This window comes from Chlorocebus sabaeus, chromosome 11 (genome assembly GCF_047675955.1).
Source record: "Chlorocebus sabaeus isolate Y175 chromosome 11, mChlSab1.0.hap1, whole genome shotgun sequence".
Lineage (NCBI taxonomy): Eukaryota > Metazoa > Chordata > Mammalia > Primates > Cercopithecidae > Chlorocebus > Chlorocebus sabaeus.
The window spans coordinates 84,468,390-84,489,751 of record NC_132914.1 but is presented as its reverse complement, the minus strand read 5'-3'; positions in this window follow the sequence as shown (position 1 = coordinate 84,489,751).

Below are 21,362 nucleotides of genomic sequence, written 5' to 3'. Positions count from 1 at the left end.
GTGTATAAGAATGCTTGTGATTTTTGCACATTAATTTTGTATCCTGACCACAATGAGATACCATCTCACACCAGTTAGAATGGCGATCATTAAAAAGTCAGGAAACAACAGGTGCTGGAGAGGATGTGGAGAAATAGGAACACTTTTACACTGTTGGTGGGATTGTAAACTAGTTCAACCATTATGGAAAACAGTATGGCGATTCCTCAAGGATCTAGAACTAGATGTACCATATGACCCAGCCATCCCATTACTAGGTATATACCCAAAGGATTATAAATTATGCTGCTATAAAGACACATGCACACGTATGTTTATTGCAGCACTATTCACAATAGCAAAGACTTGGAATCAACCCAAATGTCCATCAGTGACAGATTGGATTAAGAAAATGTGGCACATATACACCATGGAATACTATGCAGCCATAAAAAAGGATGAGTTTGTGTCCTTTGTAGGGACATGGATGCAGCTGGAAACCATCATTCTCAGCAAACTATCACAAGAACAGAAAACCAAACACCGCATGTTCTCACTCATAGGCGGGAACTGAACAATGAGATCACTTGGACTCGGGAAGGGGAACATCACACACCGGGGCCTATCATGGGGAGGGGGGAGGGGGGAGGGATTGCATTGGGAGTTATACCTTATGTAAATGACGAGTTGATGGGTGCAGCACACCAACATGGCACAAGTATACATATGTAGTAAACCTGCACGTTGTGCACATGTACCCTACAACTTGAAGTTTAATAATAATAAATAAATTTTTAAAAAAATAATAATAATAATAACAAAATCACGTAATCACTATTTATTGGTCCATTATATATAATCAAGAATTTCAGTAAAAAATATAATCTAAATTGTACCTTACCTGAGGTTTACCTTACATGAATGAGCCCTTTCTTACTTCCATAGAATATTTAAGAATACTTACTAGAATAAAAAAAAAAACACACATAATACAAATAAAATATTAAGATGGCTTAAATACAGTAGATCAAATTGAATAGTGAAAACAAGGATAAAATTGCATTAAGTTACTGAAGTAGGAAGAGGAAACTTGTAATAAGGAAATCTTTACCAGTAGAAACCTGATGCTTTATGTGTAGAGATATGAGTGTATATGAACCATGAATCTAATTTATAAATGGTGGGTAGGATAAATTAATTTATTTTAAATAATTGGAAATGTTCTTTCTTCTTGAAAAGTAGCAGTTTGAATGTGAGCTATAAAATTTGCTTGTTAAATATGACTAACAATTTAGTGCTTTGCAGCTACAAGCATTAGGAAGCATTTCTGAAATGTAGACAGACACTAACATGTAGCTCTTTGTTTCTCATCCCATGATATAGGATATGACTATTTCCATGTCTGTTACCTACTTATGAGCCCAGGTATCTTGTTTTCTCTAGTATCTTAGAGAAAATGTCTTGGCACAGAATAGCCTCCAATAACTGCTGTTATCACAAATAAACATCACTTCGTTCCTTCTTATCTAATTTTATGTTACCATATATATTGATTCTTTAGTATTATTTTTTCAATTAATTCCCAGTTTACAGAGATATTTTTCACCAAAAGTATAACACTAACAGTATTTCCTTTATATATATATATATATAAAATTTAAAAAATGGACTGAGGAATTTAAATTATATATATATTTATTTATATATTTAAATATATATTATATATATTATATATATATATAATATAATATATATATATATAAAATATATATATATATATAATTTAAATTCCTCAGTCCATTTTTTAAATTTATTTTGTTGCTGGACTAAAGTTCTCATTTATTTTGTTTTCATAACTGATAGTATGAAACAATGAGGTGATACTTCCAAAATCACTTTACTGACCCATTCTCTTTAAATCTTATCATAGTAAGGTAAAAGACAGAGGAAGTGACAGATAAGGAGAAATGATTTAACTGGTTTTCTTAAGCATATGAAATTTATTGTTCCTTTTCTTGCATATGACTTTCTGTGAATGTTTCCATAGATTTTTAGATTCTAACCTACTCTATTTATATTTTACATTTTTTACATTTTAGCAATAATGACCTTTAATTAAGAGAAAAAAAATTCCATGAAATTTTTAAACAAATAAAAATAGTCATGTAGAAGTATAGAGTATTACATTTTTTAAGTGTCTCACTTTAGGAATTGGCTGTGGGTAACATGACTGTGAAATCTATCATCCAAAGAGGGATGATTTTGAGAGTAAAAGATGTTATAAATTTTGTAATTTTAAACCTCAGTAGTTCTACTGGGGAAATGGAAATATTTGGTCACTCTTGCTTAAGGGGATGGCCTTGACTTTGCAAGCTGAGAGGACTCAGAGATTGATTTAAAAGGCAGTGATATATTTAGGCTCTTTGTTCCACCCAAATCTCATCTTGGATTGTAATCCCCATAACCTCCATGATTCCCACATATCAAGGGAGAGACAAAATGGAGGTAGTTGAATTATGGGGGTGGTTTCCCTCTTTGCTCAGCAATTCTCCTCCCTGCTGCCAGGTGAAGAAGATACCTTGCTTCCCTATTGACTTCCACCATGTTTGTAAGTTTCCTGAAGCCTCCTGAGCCATGATGAATTGTGTCAACTAACCCCCAACTTTTTTAAAAAAATAAACTACCCAGTCTTGGGCAGTTCTTTATAGCAGTATGAAAACAGACCAATATGGTAAATTGCTACAAAGATACCCAAAAATGTGGAAACAACTTTGGAAATGGGTAACAGGCAGAAGTTGGAAGAGTTGGAGGGCTCAGAAGAAGATAGGAAATTGTGGGAAAGTTTGGAGCTTCCTAGAGACTTGTCAAATGGCTTTGACCAAAATGCTGATAGTTGTGTGGACAATAAAGTCAAGGCTGAAGTGGTCTCAGATGAAGATGAGGAACTTGTTGGGAACTGGAATAAAGGTGACTCTTGCTATGTTTTAAGAAAGAGATAGTCAGCATTTTGCCCCTGCCCTAGAGATCTGTGGAACATTGAAGTTGAGAGAAGTGATCTAGGGTATCTGGTGGAAGAAATTTCTAAGCAGCAAACTGTTCAAGAAGCGACTTGGATACTCTTAAAAGAATTCAGTTTTATGCATTCACAAAGATATGGTTTGGAATCAGAACTTATGTTTAAAAAGGAAGCAGAGCTTAAAAGTTCAGAAAATTTGCAGCCTGACTATGCAATAGAAAAGAGGAGAAATTCCTCAATAGAAAAGAGGAGAAATAGAAAAGAGGATAAATTTTCTGAGGAGAAATTCAAGCTGACTGAAGAAATTTGCATAAACAATAATGAGCCTGATGTTAATTGAAAAGACAATAGGGAAAGTGTCTCCAGGGAATGTTGGAGGTCTTCACAGCAACCCCTTCCATCATGGAGCTGGAGGCCTAGGAGGAAAAAATGGTTTCATGAGCTGGTACCAGAGACTTGCTGCTTTGTGAAGCCTCAGGACTGCACTGTGTCCCAGTCATGGCTAAAGGGGGCCAAAGTGCAGCCTAGGCCCTTGCTTCAGAGAGTGCAAGCACCAAGCCTTGGTGGCTTCCACATGGTGTTGTATGTGCAGGTGCAGAGAAGTCAAGAATTGAGGTTTGGCAACCTCCACCTGGATTTCAGAGGATATTTGGAAATGCCTAGATGTCCAGGCAGAAGTTTGATACAGGAGTGGAGCCCTCATGAAGAACTTCTGCTAGGGTAATGCGGAAGGGAAATGTGGGATCTGATTTCCCATACAGAGTCCCAGCTGGGGTATGGCCTAGTGGAACAGTGGAAAGAAGGCCAGGCCACCATCCTCCAGATCCCATAATAGTAGATCCATCGACAACTTGCACTGTTAACCTGGAAAAGCTGCAATGGGAGCCCATGGAAGCAGCTAAGAAGTGGGCTGTACCCTGCAAAGTCACAGGAGTGGAGATGCCCAAGGCCATGGGACACCACCTTTGGCATCAGCGTGACCTGCATGTGTGACATGGAGACAAAGAAGATCATTTTGGAGCTTTAAGATTTGACTGCCTTACTGGGTTTCAGACTGGCATGGGGGCTGTAGCCCCTTTGTTTTGGCCAATTTCCCCCATTTGGCATAGGTGTATTTACTAAATGCCTTTTCCCCCCATTGTATTTAGGAAGCAACTAACTTGCTTTTAATTTTAAAGGATCATAGGTAGAAGGGACTTGCCTTGACTCAGATGAGTTGGGACTTGGACTTTTGGGTTAATGCTGGAATGCTGGGAAGGTTTGATATGATGATTGGTTTTGAAATACGAAAGGAACATGAGATTTGGGAGGCACCAAGGGTGGAATAATATGGTTAGACTTTGTGTCTCCACTCAAATCTCATCTTGAATTGTAATCCCTGTAATCCCCATAATCCTCATGTATCAAGGGAGAGACCACGTGGAGGCAACTAAATTATGGGGGTGGTTTCCCCATGCTGTTCTTGTGATTGATAGTGAGTGAGTTCTTACAAGATCTGATGATTTTATAAAGGACTCTTCCCCCTTTGCTCACCACTTCTCCTTCCTGCCACCTTGTGAAGAAGATGCCTTGCTACCCCTTCACCTTCCACCATGATTGTAAGTTTCCTGAGGCCTCTTCAGCAATGTTGACCTGTGAGTCAACTAAACCTTTTTTTAAAATAAATTATTCAGTTTCAGGTAGTTCTTTATAGCAGTATGAAAACAAACTAATACAGGCAGTTATTTAAGATGCATTTTGAAAAGATGAGTAGTGATGAGTTAGACAGATTTAAGGTTGAAAAGTGTGGTGAGAAAGAAAGAATCCAAGGCATGATCATGTTTGTTGCTTGTTCACAAGACACAGAATAATGACTGTTGCATAGTAGGTAGTTAATTGATGGAAAAAAATCAAGAAATGCTATGATATTATGAAGCAATTCAATCTTGGCTATTTAAAAGAAATGAAAGTAGGGACAAAAATAGATAGGTATTTGTACACTGATGCTCACAGTAGCAGTATTCACAACAGCCAAAAGGCAGAAGATACCCAAATATTATGGATTGAATGTCTTGATCTCTTCAAATTTCATATGTTGGATGCCTAATCCTCAGTGTGGCTGTATTTAGAGATGAAATATTTAAGTGAGTAATTAAAATTAAATGAAATAATAAGGGTAAAACCCTGATCTCATAAGAAACACAGAAGAGCTTGTTTTTTTGTTTTTTGTTTTCGTTTTTTTCTCTCTCTATGCATTCCAAAAAGAGACCAAGGAAGGGCACAACAAGAAAGCAACTGTCTACAAGCCAGGAAGAGTGCTATCCCTAGAAACCAAACTGACCAGAATCTTCTTTTCTCCAGAATCATAAGAAAATAAATGTATGTTTTTTAAGCCACTCAGTCTATGTTTTGTTTTGGCAGTACCAGCTGACTAATAAATTTTGGTATTGTAAAATGGGTGCTGCTGTAACAATTACCTAAAATTGTGGAAGTGATTTTAAAATGAGTAAAGAGTAGAGGCTCAAAGTGTTTTGAGGTGCATGCTAGAAAAAGCCTACCTTCCCACATAGGGACTATTGGTAGAAATATGGATGTTAAAGTCAGTTCTGGAGAGAGCCCATGAAGAAAAGAAGAAAACTATTGAAAAAGCTTCTATTGTCTTGAAGAATACATATATTATCATGAACAGAATATTGATAGAAATGCCAGAAATCATTCAAGTGAAATCTCACATGGAAAATGGGGAATAGATTATTGGAAAATTTTTCTTTTTTGAGATAAGGTTTTGCTCTGTCACACAGATTGGAGTGCAGTGACATGATCATAGCTCATTGCAGCCTCCAACTCCTGGGCTCAAGCAACCTTCCTGTCAGGTTCCTAGGAAGTAGCTAGGACTACAGGAGCATGCCAGTAAGCCTGGCTAATTGATTATTGAGAAATTGAGGAAACAATATATTTGCTATAAACTGTTAAAAAAAAATAAGGCTGATTTGTGTTCTAGGTTTTTTGGAAGGTAGAATTTGTGAGCAATGAAATTATATATTTAACTGAGGATATTTCTAAGCACAGTGTTGAAGGAGTAACTTGCTTTCTTTTTACAGCTTATAGCAAAATGTGAGAGTAGAGAAATAAATAGAAAGAATTGCTAAGCAAAAATGAACCAGAACTCATACATATAGAAAAATTTCAGCCTATCCATCTTATAAAATATGGAGAAAGTGTGTTCTGAAGAGAACACTAAGCATGTGGCTGGACAACCATTCGATAAAATATGATAGGTATGACTCACAGATGTGATCAGTCACCTCAGCAGACATCAGGGATTATACCAGCAAATACACTGGTAGTTTGAACTAAATAGTACAGAGAAAGCACGGTGGAATAAAAGCTGTTAGACTTCTGAGATTCCATACAATGGTACAATAGAGCTATTTGCCTGTGAACATGCTTGAGGAATACTTCAAGAAAGGGAGAGAATGGCCCACAAGTCAATTCAGACATCATCAGAGCTGCCACTCCCATTAAAGGCTCAGAAGACAAGGCTGCTTTCTCCCCAGTTTCATAGGATGGGATCCCTCTCTCAGTTAAAGCTGGGCAGACAGCTGTGGGGGAAGGGTAGCCCCACCAAGCCAAAGGGATAGGGACTTCTTGAAGAGCTATAGGGTTGATGTTGCCAACTCAATGGGGCTGAAGGGCAAATCATCAAACCAAAGAAGGTTATTCTTTTCCCTTAAGATTAATGGCATTTGTCTTGCTAGAGTTTGGACTTGCTTGGGACATATCACCCCTATCTTCCTCTCAATTTCTCCCTTTTGGAATGGGAATGTTTATTCTATGCCCAACTCACTATTGTATTTTTGAAGCATAAAACTTATCTGATTTTACAGGTTCACAGCTGGATAATTTTTGCCACGGGAAGAATTATGCCTTGCGTCTCACCCATTATTTGATTAAAATATTTATATGAGACTTTAACAAAAGAAGATATACAACCAACCAACAAATAGATGAAAAAAATCTTAAACATCATTGATTATCATGGAAATGGAAATGAAAACTACAATTAGATATCACTGTACCCCTATAAAAATGGCCGTAATTAAAAATTAAAAAATAATAGGGGATGGAATGCATGTGGTGAAAAGGGAACACTTTTACACTGTTTACACTGGGAATGTAAACTAGCACAACCACTATGGAAAATGTATGGAGATTCCTTAAAGAACTAAAAGTGGAACTATCTTTCGCTGGATTCAGCAATCCCACTACTGAGTATCTACCCAAATGAAAATAAGTCATTATATGAAAAAGGCACATCACATGTTTATAGCAGCACAATTTGCAATTGCGAATGTATGGAACCAACCATATATTTGCAATTATATATGATGGGCATATATAAGTGCCCATCAACCAATGAATGAATAAAGAAAATGTGGCATATATACACCATGGAATAACTACTCTGCTATAAAAAGGAATAAAATACTGTCTTTTGAAGCAACTTGGATGGAGCTGGAGACCATTATTCTAAGTGAAGTAATTCAGGAATGAAAATTAAATATTGTATGTTCTCACTTATAACTGGAAGCTAAGCTATGAGGATGCAAAGACATAAGAATGATATAATGAACTTTAGGAACATGGGGGAATTTTGGGAGGGGAGTGAGGGACAAAAGACATACATATTGTACATATTGGGTACAGTGTATACTGCCCAGGTGATGTGTGCACCAAAATCTTGGAAATTACCATTAAAGAACTTATCCATGAAACCAAAGACCACCTGTACCCCTAAAACTAGTGAAATAAAAATAAAAAAAAAAAAGAATATTTACATAAGACTTTGGACTTTAGAGTTTAGAGTTGATGCCAGGTTGAGTTAAAACTTTTGAGGCTTTTGGGATGTATCTTGCATGTTAAAAGAGCATGAATTTTTTGGTGGAGGCAGTGACAGAATTGTGTCCCTCCAAAATTCACATATTAAAGCCTTAATCCTCAATGTGACTATATTTTAGATAGGGTCCTTATGAAGTAATTAAGGTTAAGTGAGATCATGAAGCTGGGTCTCTAATCATGGAAGATTGGTCACTTCATGTGAAAAGGGAGATAGAAAGAGACAGAGAGAGGTCTCAGAAAGAAAAGGTTATGTGAGAATACCGTGAAATAGTAGCTGCCTTCTAGCCAAGAGTACAGGCCTCGGACTGAAACCTATCTCACTGGTACCTTGATCTTGGACTTCCAGCCTCCACAAACCGTGAGAAAATAAACTTTTAGTGTTAACATTAGCCTGTGTGTGGTATTTTGTTATGGCAGCCTGAATAGTCTAGGATACCACTTAATATATAGTTATCTTTAACCTAACATATTTTTATTGCAGTTTTATTTGTATTTTATATTCAATGAGTAATTGCTAGAACCTATTATAGGACAAATGCTCTACCTATGCCCTCTAAGTGTTTTTTCTGCTGCTTTCATTACTCATTCTTGGTATTTTTCTGCCTCTTTAATCATTCTGCCTCAGGCAAAGGACAGTCATTTTTCTGACTTGTAAATTTAGGAAAAATAAACTGGGCATGTTCAATTCAGCTTCTACCTTTTTCTCTTTGGGACCAAATTGCTTGTAAGAGTACTTCTCTCTACTCCACTTTGCTGTCAGTCAGATCTGGACAGGTTCCTGTGCCCTACAGAGTGGTGGGACTTGCCCCAATCTAGTATGCTTAAGTTGGGATAGGTGCCTGTTTATAGGGTTCAGTTACCAGGACATTGACTCTAACACAGTCTTAGAGCCTCCAACATAGTATATTTCAATAATAAAGACTTGTCGCAGGTGATTAAACTGCTATTCAATATCTGAAATTTAAAAAAGAAAATTTAAATATATTGCTTGGTATAGTAAGGAAAAGATATATTAGCCAGGTACAGCTCCAAGGCAGAGCAGAGTACTGATGTTACAAGTGTTTGGGGTGGCATGAAATACTAATCTGCTAGGATTAGTGGATTTTGAAAAGCTTATAGGTTTGACGCCATTTTTTGGAGGGGTTACTCAGGTGAGACTGTTGTGGATAGGCTGGCAGTCACAGATGTATATTTGTAGAGGGTGCTTTCCTGACTGGTGGATTTTCAGAAGGGTGTGTCTAATACTGACTGGTTGGTTGCAAAAGCTAGTTGACATGATTATTCACAGAAATATCAAAATGGTATAAAACTTTTGATGAAACTGTTCTTGGCTATTTGTTGACATGGCTGCAGAACAGTCTCTTGTTTTATTTTTTTAACTTGTGAAAACTTTTTAAAAAAATTAACCTGGTAACATTTTAATCTTTCTTCTACTTTTATTCATTCTTGTATTTTTAAATTTGTTCAGAACTTAGTTCAGAAAAAGGGAGATTATTTATTGGGCTCCCATAAACCACTAGCAGACCCCAGTAATGCATTTTAAATGTTTTCTAAGTCACAGAATGGTGAAGGCCATAGAAAATTTTAGTACTATGGTTATAAAAAGAACTTTTTCTAAACGAAGTGTCTTTTGAAAATAGACTTTTAGATGGAAATTAATCACTAGGCTTTTTCAGCTCTTTGTAATTTCCCACAGCTTTTTCTTGGTCTCTTGATGATGCTTTCCATCTTTTCTTCTTACTCCATCAGCCTGAGCAAAGTTAAATTGTGTCAATAGCTTTCTCAAGGTTTCAATTTTTTTTCTCCCTATTTCATATTCTTTTTATTTTGCTTGTGGCAAAATCATTTTCTTCATTGGGAATATAGATGTTTTTAGCAAAAAATAATCTTACAGTTTGCTTTGTTGCCTAGAAGTGTCAATGTTTTTCTTCCTTCTTTTTGATTCCTTTCATTGTTTTAACTCAGTATTCAATTTTTTCCAGTTTTCTAGCTTGTTGTTTTTACTTTTATAGCCAAAAATGTTTGCTTATATAACAAGTTTGAGAGCCTTAATTCCAAATCCAGCATTTCAGTGACTCCTCATTTCTCAGCTTATGATGTGTATCGTTTTTATATTTTCAAGCTCATTCTCACTTTTATACTCCTCATACCCAAGATTGGAGACACATTTTTAAATTTACAGTTTCTCCCACCTGGAAATCGCCCAACACTCACCCAGGAGCCATTGGTGTTGTTTATTTCATCATGTAAGTGCCATCTCATTGTTCTAAAATCAACTCAAGACTCACTACCACCTTCTATCTTTCTTGAGGCTTCCCTAATCCTTAACCCCTATCTCCAAGTAATAAAGTGAAACTGTATAGTAATTAAGATGTAGACTCTGGCTTTGTCACATGAGATCTATATGACAGTTGGGCTAATTGCTTAACATCTCTGTGACTCAGTTTCCTAAGTGTTTCACCAGGAATATATCCTAAGAGTATCTTCCTTATAGGGTTGCTACAAGTATTATTTGCATAAATATAAATTTAGGACAGTGCATAGGTCAAAATAATACTTGACAAATGTTAAGCATTTGTTTAAAATGTTCCCACAGCAAGTTGCACATAATTTATTGCAATTTCTATATTTTAGTATATTTAAAACATGTATTGTTGATGTTTCTCAATGTCAGTTTCCTTAAATGTTAATCTCCTTGGATGTCAGAGAACCTGTTATGTTTTTGTATCATCTGCACCAAGAATGTGGCTTCACATGTAGACAGGTTCAGGGCAAATTTATGGATATGATAAATACATACATATAAAATAAATCAATTTTAATACATATTGTAATTCAAACCAATGCAATTCAACAAATAGTTGTGAATGTCTGTTCATACAAGGCCCTTAGACCATAGGCTAAGGTCAACAATGAAAAATTTATGTATCTACTTTTAGGAAACTCACAATTTAGTGGATAAAACAGATACATAATTATTAAAAACATAAAAGTGAAAGTTCAGTGCTTTTAGTACAGAAACCTAGATACATGTAGAGGAAGAGAATTAGTATATAAGATAATAAAAAACATAGAGAAGTTGACATTTCTCTGAGAAACTGGAAAATAAGCCATTCTTTAACTGTTGTTAGAGAATTTACTGGGTACTAGGAAGCTGGTAATTCCAGGGTAAAAGTAAAATGTAAGTAAATACATGGATGCATTAAATTATATATTATGTGCCAGCAGTGCCAAATTAACTCTGCAATGGTCGTATCAGCATACCCACAGATCACAAGATCCAAAGAAAATCATAATCATATATTTAAGTCAAATGTATGGGATGAGAAGTTGCTATTTTGACCCACATTACATTAGAAATATCAAGACAACATTAACTGCGAATACTTTCCGAATTAAAAACAAAACAAAAACAGATGTCGGAATCCTTTTTTTTTTTTTTTTTTTTTTTCCTGAGACAGACTTTCCCTCTTGTTTCCCAGGCTGGAGTGCAATGGCGATCTCAGCTCGTCGCAACCTCTGCCTCCTGAATTCAACCAATCCTCCTGCCTCAGCCTCCTGAGTAGCTGAGATTACAGACATGCACCATCACGCCCAGCTAATTTTGTATTTTTAGTAGAGATAGGGTTTCTCCTTGTTGGTCAGGCTGGTCTTGAACTCCTGACCTCAGGTGATCCGCTTGCCTCAGCCTCCCAAAGTGCTGGGATTACAGCCGTGAGTCGCTGCGCCCGGCCCAGATGGCCTGTATTCTTGTAAATTATCTGAAGGTTTCGCAATATGGTCAACATACTTGCAAAACAATTACTAGGAGCTGACTAATGCCTATTCTATCCAACTGGCCCAAGACAGCCCTCCAGCTCGCCAGCGTTAGGTCACCTCTTCCTCCCTTTTCTCCTTGACATTAGGAGGAGTTTTACAAGTTAGTTCATCAGCATGCTTGCAGAGTTACTTGCTTTTACATCAGCATGCTTTGCTCTTTTACTTAACTTTTTCTGTTCTTGAAGATAGTTGAAATTATAGCTGTGGTACAGTGTAATCAATGAAAAAAGAATTTCAGAGGTCTATTAAAGACTATGAATTCTTTTCTTTACCTCTCTTATGCCTTTCAAAATATTAGAAATACTATGGTTCTTTAATATAACTACACTATTTCTTAATTACATGCATAAGTAGTTGTATTAATTTTAAAATAATATTTTAATTCCTTTTTAGAATTAAAAATATAATCCTATTTTACATTTCCTATGAACTTTATAATTTTAATAGTTATTCCAAAAATATTACATTTTGTGATATTCATAATTTCTAATTGACAAATTTTATTTAATCTATTTCCAATGATAGAACTAACTAAAAGGAATGATGACACAAACTCCTTTACAAAGTTCTCATGTATTAAAATTTAATAGTAATGAGATGGCAGTCAAAAAAAGAAATAAAAATATATTTGAAGCAGTAAAGTAATTTATTTATTTGCTGATAGACATTCTAAAGAGAAAGCATTGATTGATAACATTTATACTTATCTAAATACCATAATTATAGAAAATATATACATAATTTAGTCTCACTTTTTCCTCAAAGTTCAAGCAAATTTATAGAAGTATTGTAACTTACCTCATACAGAGTTTATTTTTTCTTAACAGCTTCACCTCCATTGTCTGACTCAATAAAACAAATGTACATTTTACTTTCCTGTTGTATAAAAAATGATGTTTAAATACAGAAATGTTAACAATTTTGTCCAAAAAAATAATAAATTGTGGCTTAATACTTACAAAACATTTCCCTCTTAAATCATAAAGATCTCTATATTTCTAAAATTAATGTATACTTTTACAAATATGTGAACACAATCTTCATATTAATATACTGAGTATTATAAATAGGTTAATATCTTACTTGACTACTGCTTCATTACAGCTTTCTTCTTTTCAAAACCAGAAGAAAGTAGTTAGTTGTAGATCCTTCCAGACATTTTTCTACATGTTTATAAACACACGTATGTGGTAATAAAAATAGAGATTTTTAAAATAATTAATTTTTTAATTATGTCTTTTAATTATTCTGAAACTTGATTTCTGAAGTGAGGACAGAATAGAATCTCACTGTTTTCATTAAAATTTGCCTAAATACTCTAAGTTTGAACATTTTAAAATTTTCTATTGATTGTGTATCTGTGTGTGTTTGTGTATTTCTTGGAACAATTTTGTTTATATCATTTATATATATTACTAGTTTGTAAATTTAAAAAAAATTCTAATACTCTTTGTTTTCTTTCTGTGTTATATGTATTTTCCCACAGTATTTCTCTTGATTTGATCCTTTTCTATGGAGATTTTTGTCCTGTGTGTGTGCGTGTCTGTCTGCCTGCATAATTTATACTATCAAGTATCTAACATAAATTATTTTTGTCTTTTGCTTTTTAAATCTTATTTAGAAGATATTGCCTGTCTAAGAACAGAAACATACTCTGTTAAACGATTTCCTATTGTTTTTATAGTTTGGTTTTAATAGCTAAAATTATTATAGTTTAGGGCTTTATTTCATATTACATGGCATATGAATGGTATAAGTAGGACATCTAAGTATACCTGACTTCTGGTGGAAAACCAAGCGTCCCAATGTCATTAACTTAGTTCAGTCTTTCCTTATTCAGTTCTAGTAAGTTCTGTAACAATCCAAAACATCATCCTTCAATGTGTCTCTGAGATATTAATTTGTTCTAATAATTTGTTTTTATTGCTACAAAATTATTATGCTGTTGCAGTTTTGTTAGCTTAAAGTAACTTTAACTATTTCTCACAAATTTTTTAAATATATATTTTGTAACCCATTTGTAAATTCTATGGCAAGATTTTATTCATAATTTTGGAAATGTTTAACGTTTTTATCAGGTTCTTTTTCCAACATTCTCTAGGTAGTTTATGGTAATGTTGCAAAATCTACCTTAGTTGCCACATATGCAAAGATTTCATTGACCCATTTCTCTAGTCTTGTCAGTAGTCCCTGTGAGTCACATGTCCATGCCTAATTTCTTTTTCTTTTCTTTTCTTTTCTTTTTCTTTTTCTTTTTTTTGGAGATGGAGTCTTGCTTTGTCATCAGGCTGGAGTGCAGTGGCACAATGTTGACTCACTGTGACCTCTGACTCCCTAGTTCAAGTGATTCTCCTGCCTCAACCTCCTGAGTATCTGGGATTACAGGCACACACCACCATGCCCAGCTAATTTTTGTATTTTTAGTAGAGACAGTGTTTCGCCATGTTGGCCAGGATGGTCTTGATCTCCTGACCTTGTGATCCACCCACCTTGGCCTCCCAAAGTGCTGGGATTACAGGCATGAGCCACCACACCCAGCCGCCTAATTTCAGTTGGATGGGGAAGGGCATATGTTCCATATGCCTGGAAGGTGGAGCATTAGAAACATTAGAAAAGGGTATGACTGACTAACACAATGGGTTTGTGAGAGAGAGGAGATAAACTCATGTTCATCTATCATATTTTACCAATCAATCAATCTATCAAAGTTACATGAATGATTAATATACATAGTATTACATATGGAAAAAACTAATTCTATTCAAGCTTATGTAATCAAAAAGGTTACAAAATAGGTGACAATTTATTAAATACTATCAAATAACTTCTCATCTTCATCCACTTGGCTCATTATCTGCAGCTCTTAATTCTAAATAAATATAACCTCTTTATAGGGTAGTCCAGCAGCCTGGAAACCAGATGAACAGCACAGTATCTCTTTCACAGTCACAGTACTCTTTTCAAATTCACATATGACTATATAATATTGTGGCATAAATCCATTTAGTGGTTTACCAATATTTTAGGACTGAGAACAATGCCCCGTATGGATTGTCCTTTGTTTACATTTCAGCTTCTTGTCTTATAGCTCACTTTTTTTTTCTGTGGCCTTCTTTTTCTTAAAAATGTCACACTTCCTCATAATATAGAGTATTTCTGTGTGTGGCTTAAAAGCTCTGACCTCTTTGCTCAGTTAACTCCTCTTCATCTTTGAGACTTTAAGTAAAGGGTTGCTTCCTCAGGTTTTTCATTTGAACCCCTGCCCCCTAGTCTAGGTCAGATTTCATCATATGTCTACACAGATTTTGTATGTGTGTGTTATGCTTTTCCTTACATTGTGCCATTATATGATTAATATATTTTTCAAACAGTAGATAGTACTCTATGGGAATGAAACAGTAATCTACTCCAGTCTATAAGATGTTGCTTAACATACAGTAGTATTCAATAATATTTTCTTAAGTGATTAAACCACAAAGAATATATGTTTAGAAGTTTATTATTATGCTCTCTCTGGTAGTGAATTATATCCAGGAATAAAGAAATAAAAGTAAGCAATAGTATAAAATGTAAAATATTTTATCAGTTCACTATTAAAATTTGAAAAAAAGTTTTGCGATTTTATTCTTTCATCTTATTGTAATCTGTTATATATTATTTTTATACAGTCACAATAAACAAGATCCCTTTTAAGTTAAAAATCATGATTGCATGATTTCCAGGGTATGCGACTATAATTTCTTAGACAAAATAATTTTTATATTACCTTGAAATACTTTATTAACTGATTGATCAGTTTGTATATACAGTGTACCAAAAGTAGTTAGAATTGAAATTACTATCTTTTTATATGGATTCAGAGTACTTTCTTGACATGAATCACAGAAATTTCAGAAATGATTTTGGTCTTCAAAGTGGCTGCCTCGGTGGGATGAAAAAATAGAAATTATGAGAAAAGTTTAAGTTTTATTGTCTTCTTTTCATTACAAACCAATTTGTGTATCTCTTTCCTTTTTTTTTTTTTTTTTAATTTTGAGTGAGGATCTCATGCTGTTGTCCAGGCTGGAGTGCAGTACCATGATAACGGCTTACTGTAGCCTTAAACTCCTGGGTTGAAGCGATCCTCTCTCCTCAGCCCCCTGAGTAGTTGGGACTATGGTGTGTCCTTTCACACCCAGCTGAGGTGTTTTGTTTTGTTTTGTTTTGTTTTTGTTTTACATTTTTTGCAGAGATGGGGTCTTACTATGTTCCCTAGGCTGATCTTAAACTCTGGACCTCAAGTGATAATCCTACCTTAGCCTCCCAAAGTATTGGGATTACAGGCATGAGCCACTGTACTTGACCAGCTTCCTTATTTATATTCCCATTGCCTCATTAGTTTAAATGTAATAAAGTTTAACTTTCTTTTTGTTATAAAGGAATTCCTGTAGAATAAAGAGTAATATAGTGTTTTTTTTTTTTTTTTAAAAAAAACAACTAATTTCCTTTAAAGTCCAAAACATTACAACACCATTCATTTGTTTTGTATCATAACATAGATTATTTTTATGGAAACTGAATTGTATGTGAAAAATAAATATAGTGGCTATCAGTAAGATTAGAGCTGTGCAGTTTTCAAATTTGGTTACAAAATATGTTACTATTTGAAAAACGTGTCGTTTCTGTAATGAGTTCATCTCAGTACAAGGTGTCAGGCAAGTAGCTCTAGAGTGTGAAGTTCTGTTTGTTCACCTACTTTGCATTTTATTTTGGTCTTCAAAAGCAGACTGAAGTGATATATGCATGTTATGATTCCATGGTTTTGGTATCTCTGACACTTCTCCTTATACACGCTTCTCAAGAATAAAAAGATAACAGGAAAGAAAAAAGTCTTTTCATTATGGCACTGTTAGCACCACTACAAATACTGTGGAGAAAATGAAAAAAAATAATAAAATAAAAAATCTGGACTTCTCACACAAAGCCCTTATTTCCCAGACATTTACATTTTCTTCTGCTTCTCCTAGAGATAACAGATGGCAGGGTGGTGATTTGGGATGCTAATTAGGCTGCTGTGTTTTTCAGCTAACCTTAGGTAGACACAGTCCTTTGAGGGCTGATTACTACTATGCCATTTTAAAATGCTAGAAGATAACCATTAAACACCCTTTAGTAATGAACTTTTTATAAACAATAAAACTATGATTAGCTCTAGTATAATAAAAAACTGTATAGCAGCAAGTCAGTAATTAAATGCACTGTGGCATTTTAAAAGAATAATTTCAAGTTTTAACTGAACTCAAGAATTAGTGGGCACACAACAAATGAAAACTGGTAGTATTTTTACGTGATTCATTGAATTCACTAAAATATGGTAATACAAAGGGAACCTCTATGGAAGTAAACAAATTATCCATGGGTAGAGTTAACAGATGGGAAAATTGAGTCTAACTTGATCACCTTGAATAAAACATTGAAAATTAGAGGAAAGTAAATAAACATTATCTTTGGAAGGTATGCTAGGAAATAACTATGTTTAGATTCATGAACAGATGATAGTGATATTCTATACAAAGAAACATTTTTATCCAACTGGAGTGCACATATTTTTAAACTACTGCCAGAATTAGAAATGATACTGTTAAAATATGCCCCTGGCTAATAGCAAAATGGACTCCCTATGGATAACTAAGAGGCACAAAGTTAAAACAGAGGAAGGCAGTTATGCTCTGAGAGTTCGTTCACAGGCCACGGCTGGGTGAGGAAGCGTAGTCAAGTACTCCGTGCTCTCAGAAAGATGTAAAAATGTAAAGGACCTTCCTTTCTAAAATCAGCCAAATCAGTTTCTATTGTGAGTGTTAAGATAAACTGCAGGAGGATTTTGGGATCATGGCAGACGAGAGGCAGGAATAGATTGCAACTCTGGACAGAGCAACATGCAGAGGCATGCATTGTGAATTTTAGCTCCAGATCAACTGCAAAAACAAACCAGCAATCCTGAGAGGACCAACAGACCCTCTGAAGGAAGCAGACTGCCCCTTCAGGACCCGGGAGACACCCCAAATTCTGTGAGCGCCCCAACCTCGGAAGTGGGAAAGGGAGAGCCTCCTCTCTTGAACACACACCCCACTGGAGAAGTTGAAGGTCTGTTTGCAGGAGAAGTTTCCGACTTTACGTGGAGCTGAATCAAGTTAGAGAGCCAAGCCGAGTGAAACACAGGGGTAGAGGAAGTAGCAGAAAGGCCCTGGGAGCTCACTGGGTCCCCAGGCAGCCCATTCCTGCCTGATACCACAGGGATCCATCAGGAGGGTGGCCAGAGGAGCAGGGGGTAAAACTCCACAGGCTGAAGGAAATCTCTAGCTGAGCTTCGTAACAATTTGAACAGGGTGAGAAGCCTCCTGGCCAGAACTCTGGGGAGGGTGCAAATCTGGCTTGCAGACTTCACAGGCAGGGGAAGAATTCAAGCCCTTTTCTTTCACAGCTGGGAAGCAGAAAGCCTCCAGCAAGTTTTCAAGCTTGTCTCACCCACTGCCTGGAAACAGACTAGGGACCCTTGTGGGGGACATGGTGGGAGTGAGACTGGCCCTTCAGTTTGCATGGGAACTGGGTGAGGTTGGTGACTGCTGGTTTCCCCCACTTCCCTGACAACTTGCATGACTCAGCAGAGGCAGCCATAATCCTCAGTGACCTCGGGCTCTCACCCCCATCCCCCACAGTAGCCACAGCAAAACCTGCCCAAGGAGAGTCTGAGCTCAGACACACCTAGCCCCTCCCGCACCTGATGGTCCTTCCGTACCCATCCTGGTAGTGGAAGACAGAGGCCATATGATCTTGGGAATTCTAGGACACTGACCCCGCCAGTCCCTTTCCACACTACTACAGCTGATGCTTTCTGGAAAGTGCCACCTCCTGGCAGGCGGCTAACCAACAAAAAAATAGAGCATTAAACCACCAAAGCTAAGGACCCTCACAGAGTCCATTGCACCCTCCGCCACCTCCATCAGAACAGGCACTGGTATCCATGGCTAAGAGACCCATAGATGATTCACATCACAGGACTCTGTGCATACAGGACTCTGTGCAGTACCAGCCTGGAGCTGGGTAGACTCGCTGGGTGGCTAGCCCCAGAAGAGAGACAACAATCACTGCAGTTTGGCTCACAGGAAGCCACATCCACAGGAAAAGGGGGAAAGTACTATATCAAGGGAACACCCTGTGAAACAAAAAAATCTGAACAGCAGCCTTCGGCCCTAGACCTTCCCTCTGACAGAGCCTACCCAAATGAGAAGGAACCGGAAAAACAATCTTAGTAATATGACAAAGCAAAGCTCATCAACACCTGCCAAAAATCACACTAGTTCACCAGCAATGGATCCAAACCAAGAGGAAATTCCTGATTTACCTGAAAAAGAATTAAGGAGGTTAGTTATTAAACTAATCAGGAAGGGACCAGCAAAAGGTAAAACCCAATACAAGGAAATCCAAAAAATGATATAAGAAGTAAAGGGAGAAGTATTCAAGGAAATAGATAGTTTAAAGAAAAAACAATAAAAATTTCAGGAAACTTTGGACACACTTTTAGAAATGTGAAATGCTCTGGAAAGCTTCAGCAATAGACTTGAACAAGCAGAAGAATGAAATTCACAGCTTGAAGACAAGGTCTTTGAATTAGCACAGTCCAACAAAGACAAAATAAAAAGAAGAAAATATGAACAAAGCTTTTAAGAAGTCTGGGATTATGTTAAATGATCAAACTTAAGAATAATCCATGTTCCTGTGGAAGAAGAGAATTCTAAAAGCTTGGAAAGCATATTGGGGGGAATAATCTAGGAAAATTTCCCTGGACTTGCTAGAGACTTAGACATGCAAATACAAGAAGCACAAAGAACACCTGGGAAATTCATCACAAAAAGATCTTTAGCTAGGCACATTGTCATCAGGTTATCCAAAGTTAAGACAAAGGAAAGAATCTTAAAAGCTGTGAGATAGAAGCACCAGGTAACCTATAAAGGAAAACCTATTTCTCAGCAGAATCCCTACAAACTAGAAAGGATTGGGGCCCTATGTTCAGCCTCCTCAAACAAAACAAGTATTAGCCAAGAATTTTGTATTCAGTGAAACTAAGCATCATATGTGAAGGAAAGATACAGTCATTTTCAGAAAACAAATGCTGAGAGAATTCACCATTACCAAGCCATCACTATAAGAACTGTTAAAGGGAGCTCTAAATCATGAAACAAATCCTAGAAACACATCAAAACAGAACCTCTTTAAAGCATAAATCACACAGGCCCCATAAAACGAAAACACAAGTTAAAAAGCAAAAACAGAAAACAAACTAAAGTACTCAGGCAACAAAGAGCATAATGAATGCAATAGTATGCCACATTTCAGTGCTAACATTGAATGTAAATGGACTAAATGCTCCACTTAAAAGATAAAGGACTGCATAATGGATATGAACTCACCAACCAACTATCTGCTGCCTTCAGGAGACTCACCTAACACATAAGGACTCATATAAACTTAAGGTAATGAGGTGGAAAAAGGCGTTTCATGCAAATGGACACCAAAAGCGAGCAGGGGTAGCTATTCTTATATCAGATGAAACAAATTTGAAAACAACAGCAGTTAGAAGACACAAAGAGGGGCATTATATAATGGTAAAAAGCCTTGTCCAACAGGAAAATATCACAATCCTAAACAAATATGCACCTAACATTGGAGATCCCAAATTTATAAAACAATTATTAATAGGCATAAGAAATGAGACAGACAGCAACATAATAATAGAGGGAGACTTCAGTACTCTATTGATAGCACTAGAAAGGTCATCAAGGCAGAAAGTCAACAAAGAAACAATGGATTTAAACTATACCTTGAAATAAATAGACTTAGCAGATATATACAGAACATTTCATCCAACACCCACAGAATACACATTCTATTCAACGGTGCCTGAAATTTTCTTCAAGATAGACCATATGATAGGCCATAAAGCAAGCCTCCATTAATTTAAGAAAATTGAAGTTATATCCAGCACTCTCTCAGACCACAGTGGAATAAAACTGGAAATCAATTCAAAAAGGAACCTTCAAAACCACTCACATATATGGAAATTAAATAACCTGCTCCTGAATGAGTATTGGGTCAAAAACAAAATCCAAATGGAAATTTAAAATCTTCTTCAAACTGAATGACAATAATGACACAACCTATCAAAACCTCTGGGATACAGCTAAGGCAATGCTAAGGGGAGATTTCATAGCCCTAAATACGTACATCAAAAAATCTGAAAGAGCACAAACAGGCAATCTAAGGTCACACCTCAAGGAACTAGAGAAACAAGAACAAACCAAACCCAAACCCTGCAAAAGAAAGGGCGTAACTAAGATCAGAGCAGAACTAAATGAAATTTAAACAAACAAACAAAAATGATACAAAAGATAAATGAAACAAAAAGCTGGTTCTTTGAAAGATAAGTAAAACCGATTGACTCTTAGCAAGATTAACCAAGAAAACAAGACAGAAAATACAAATAACCTCACTAAGAAATGAAACAGGAGATACTACAACTGACACCACTCAAATACAAAAGATCATTCAAGGCTACTATGAACACCTTTATGCACATAAACTAGAAAACCTGGAAGAGATAGATGAATTCCTGGAAAAATACAACCCTACTACC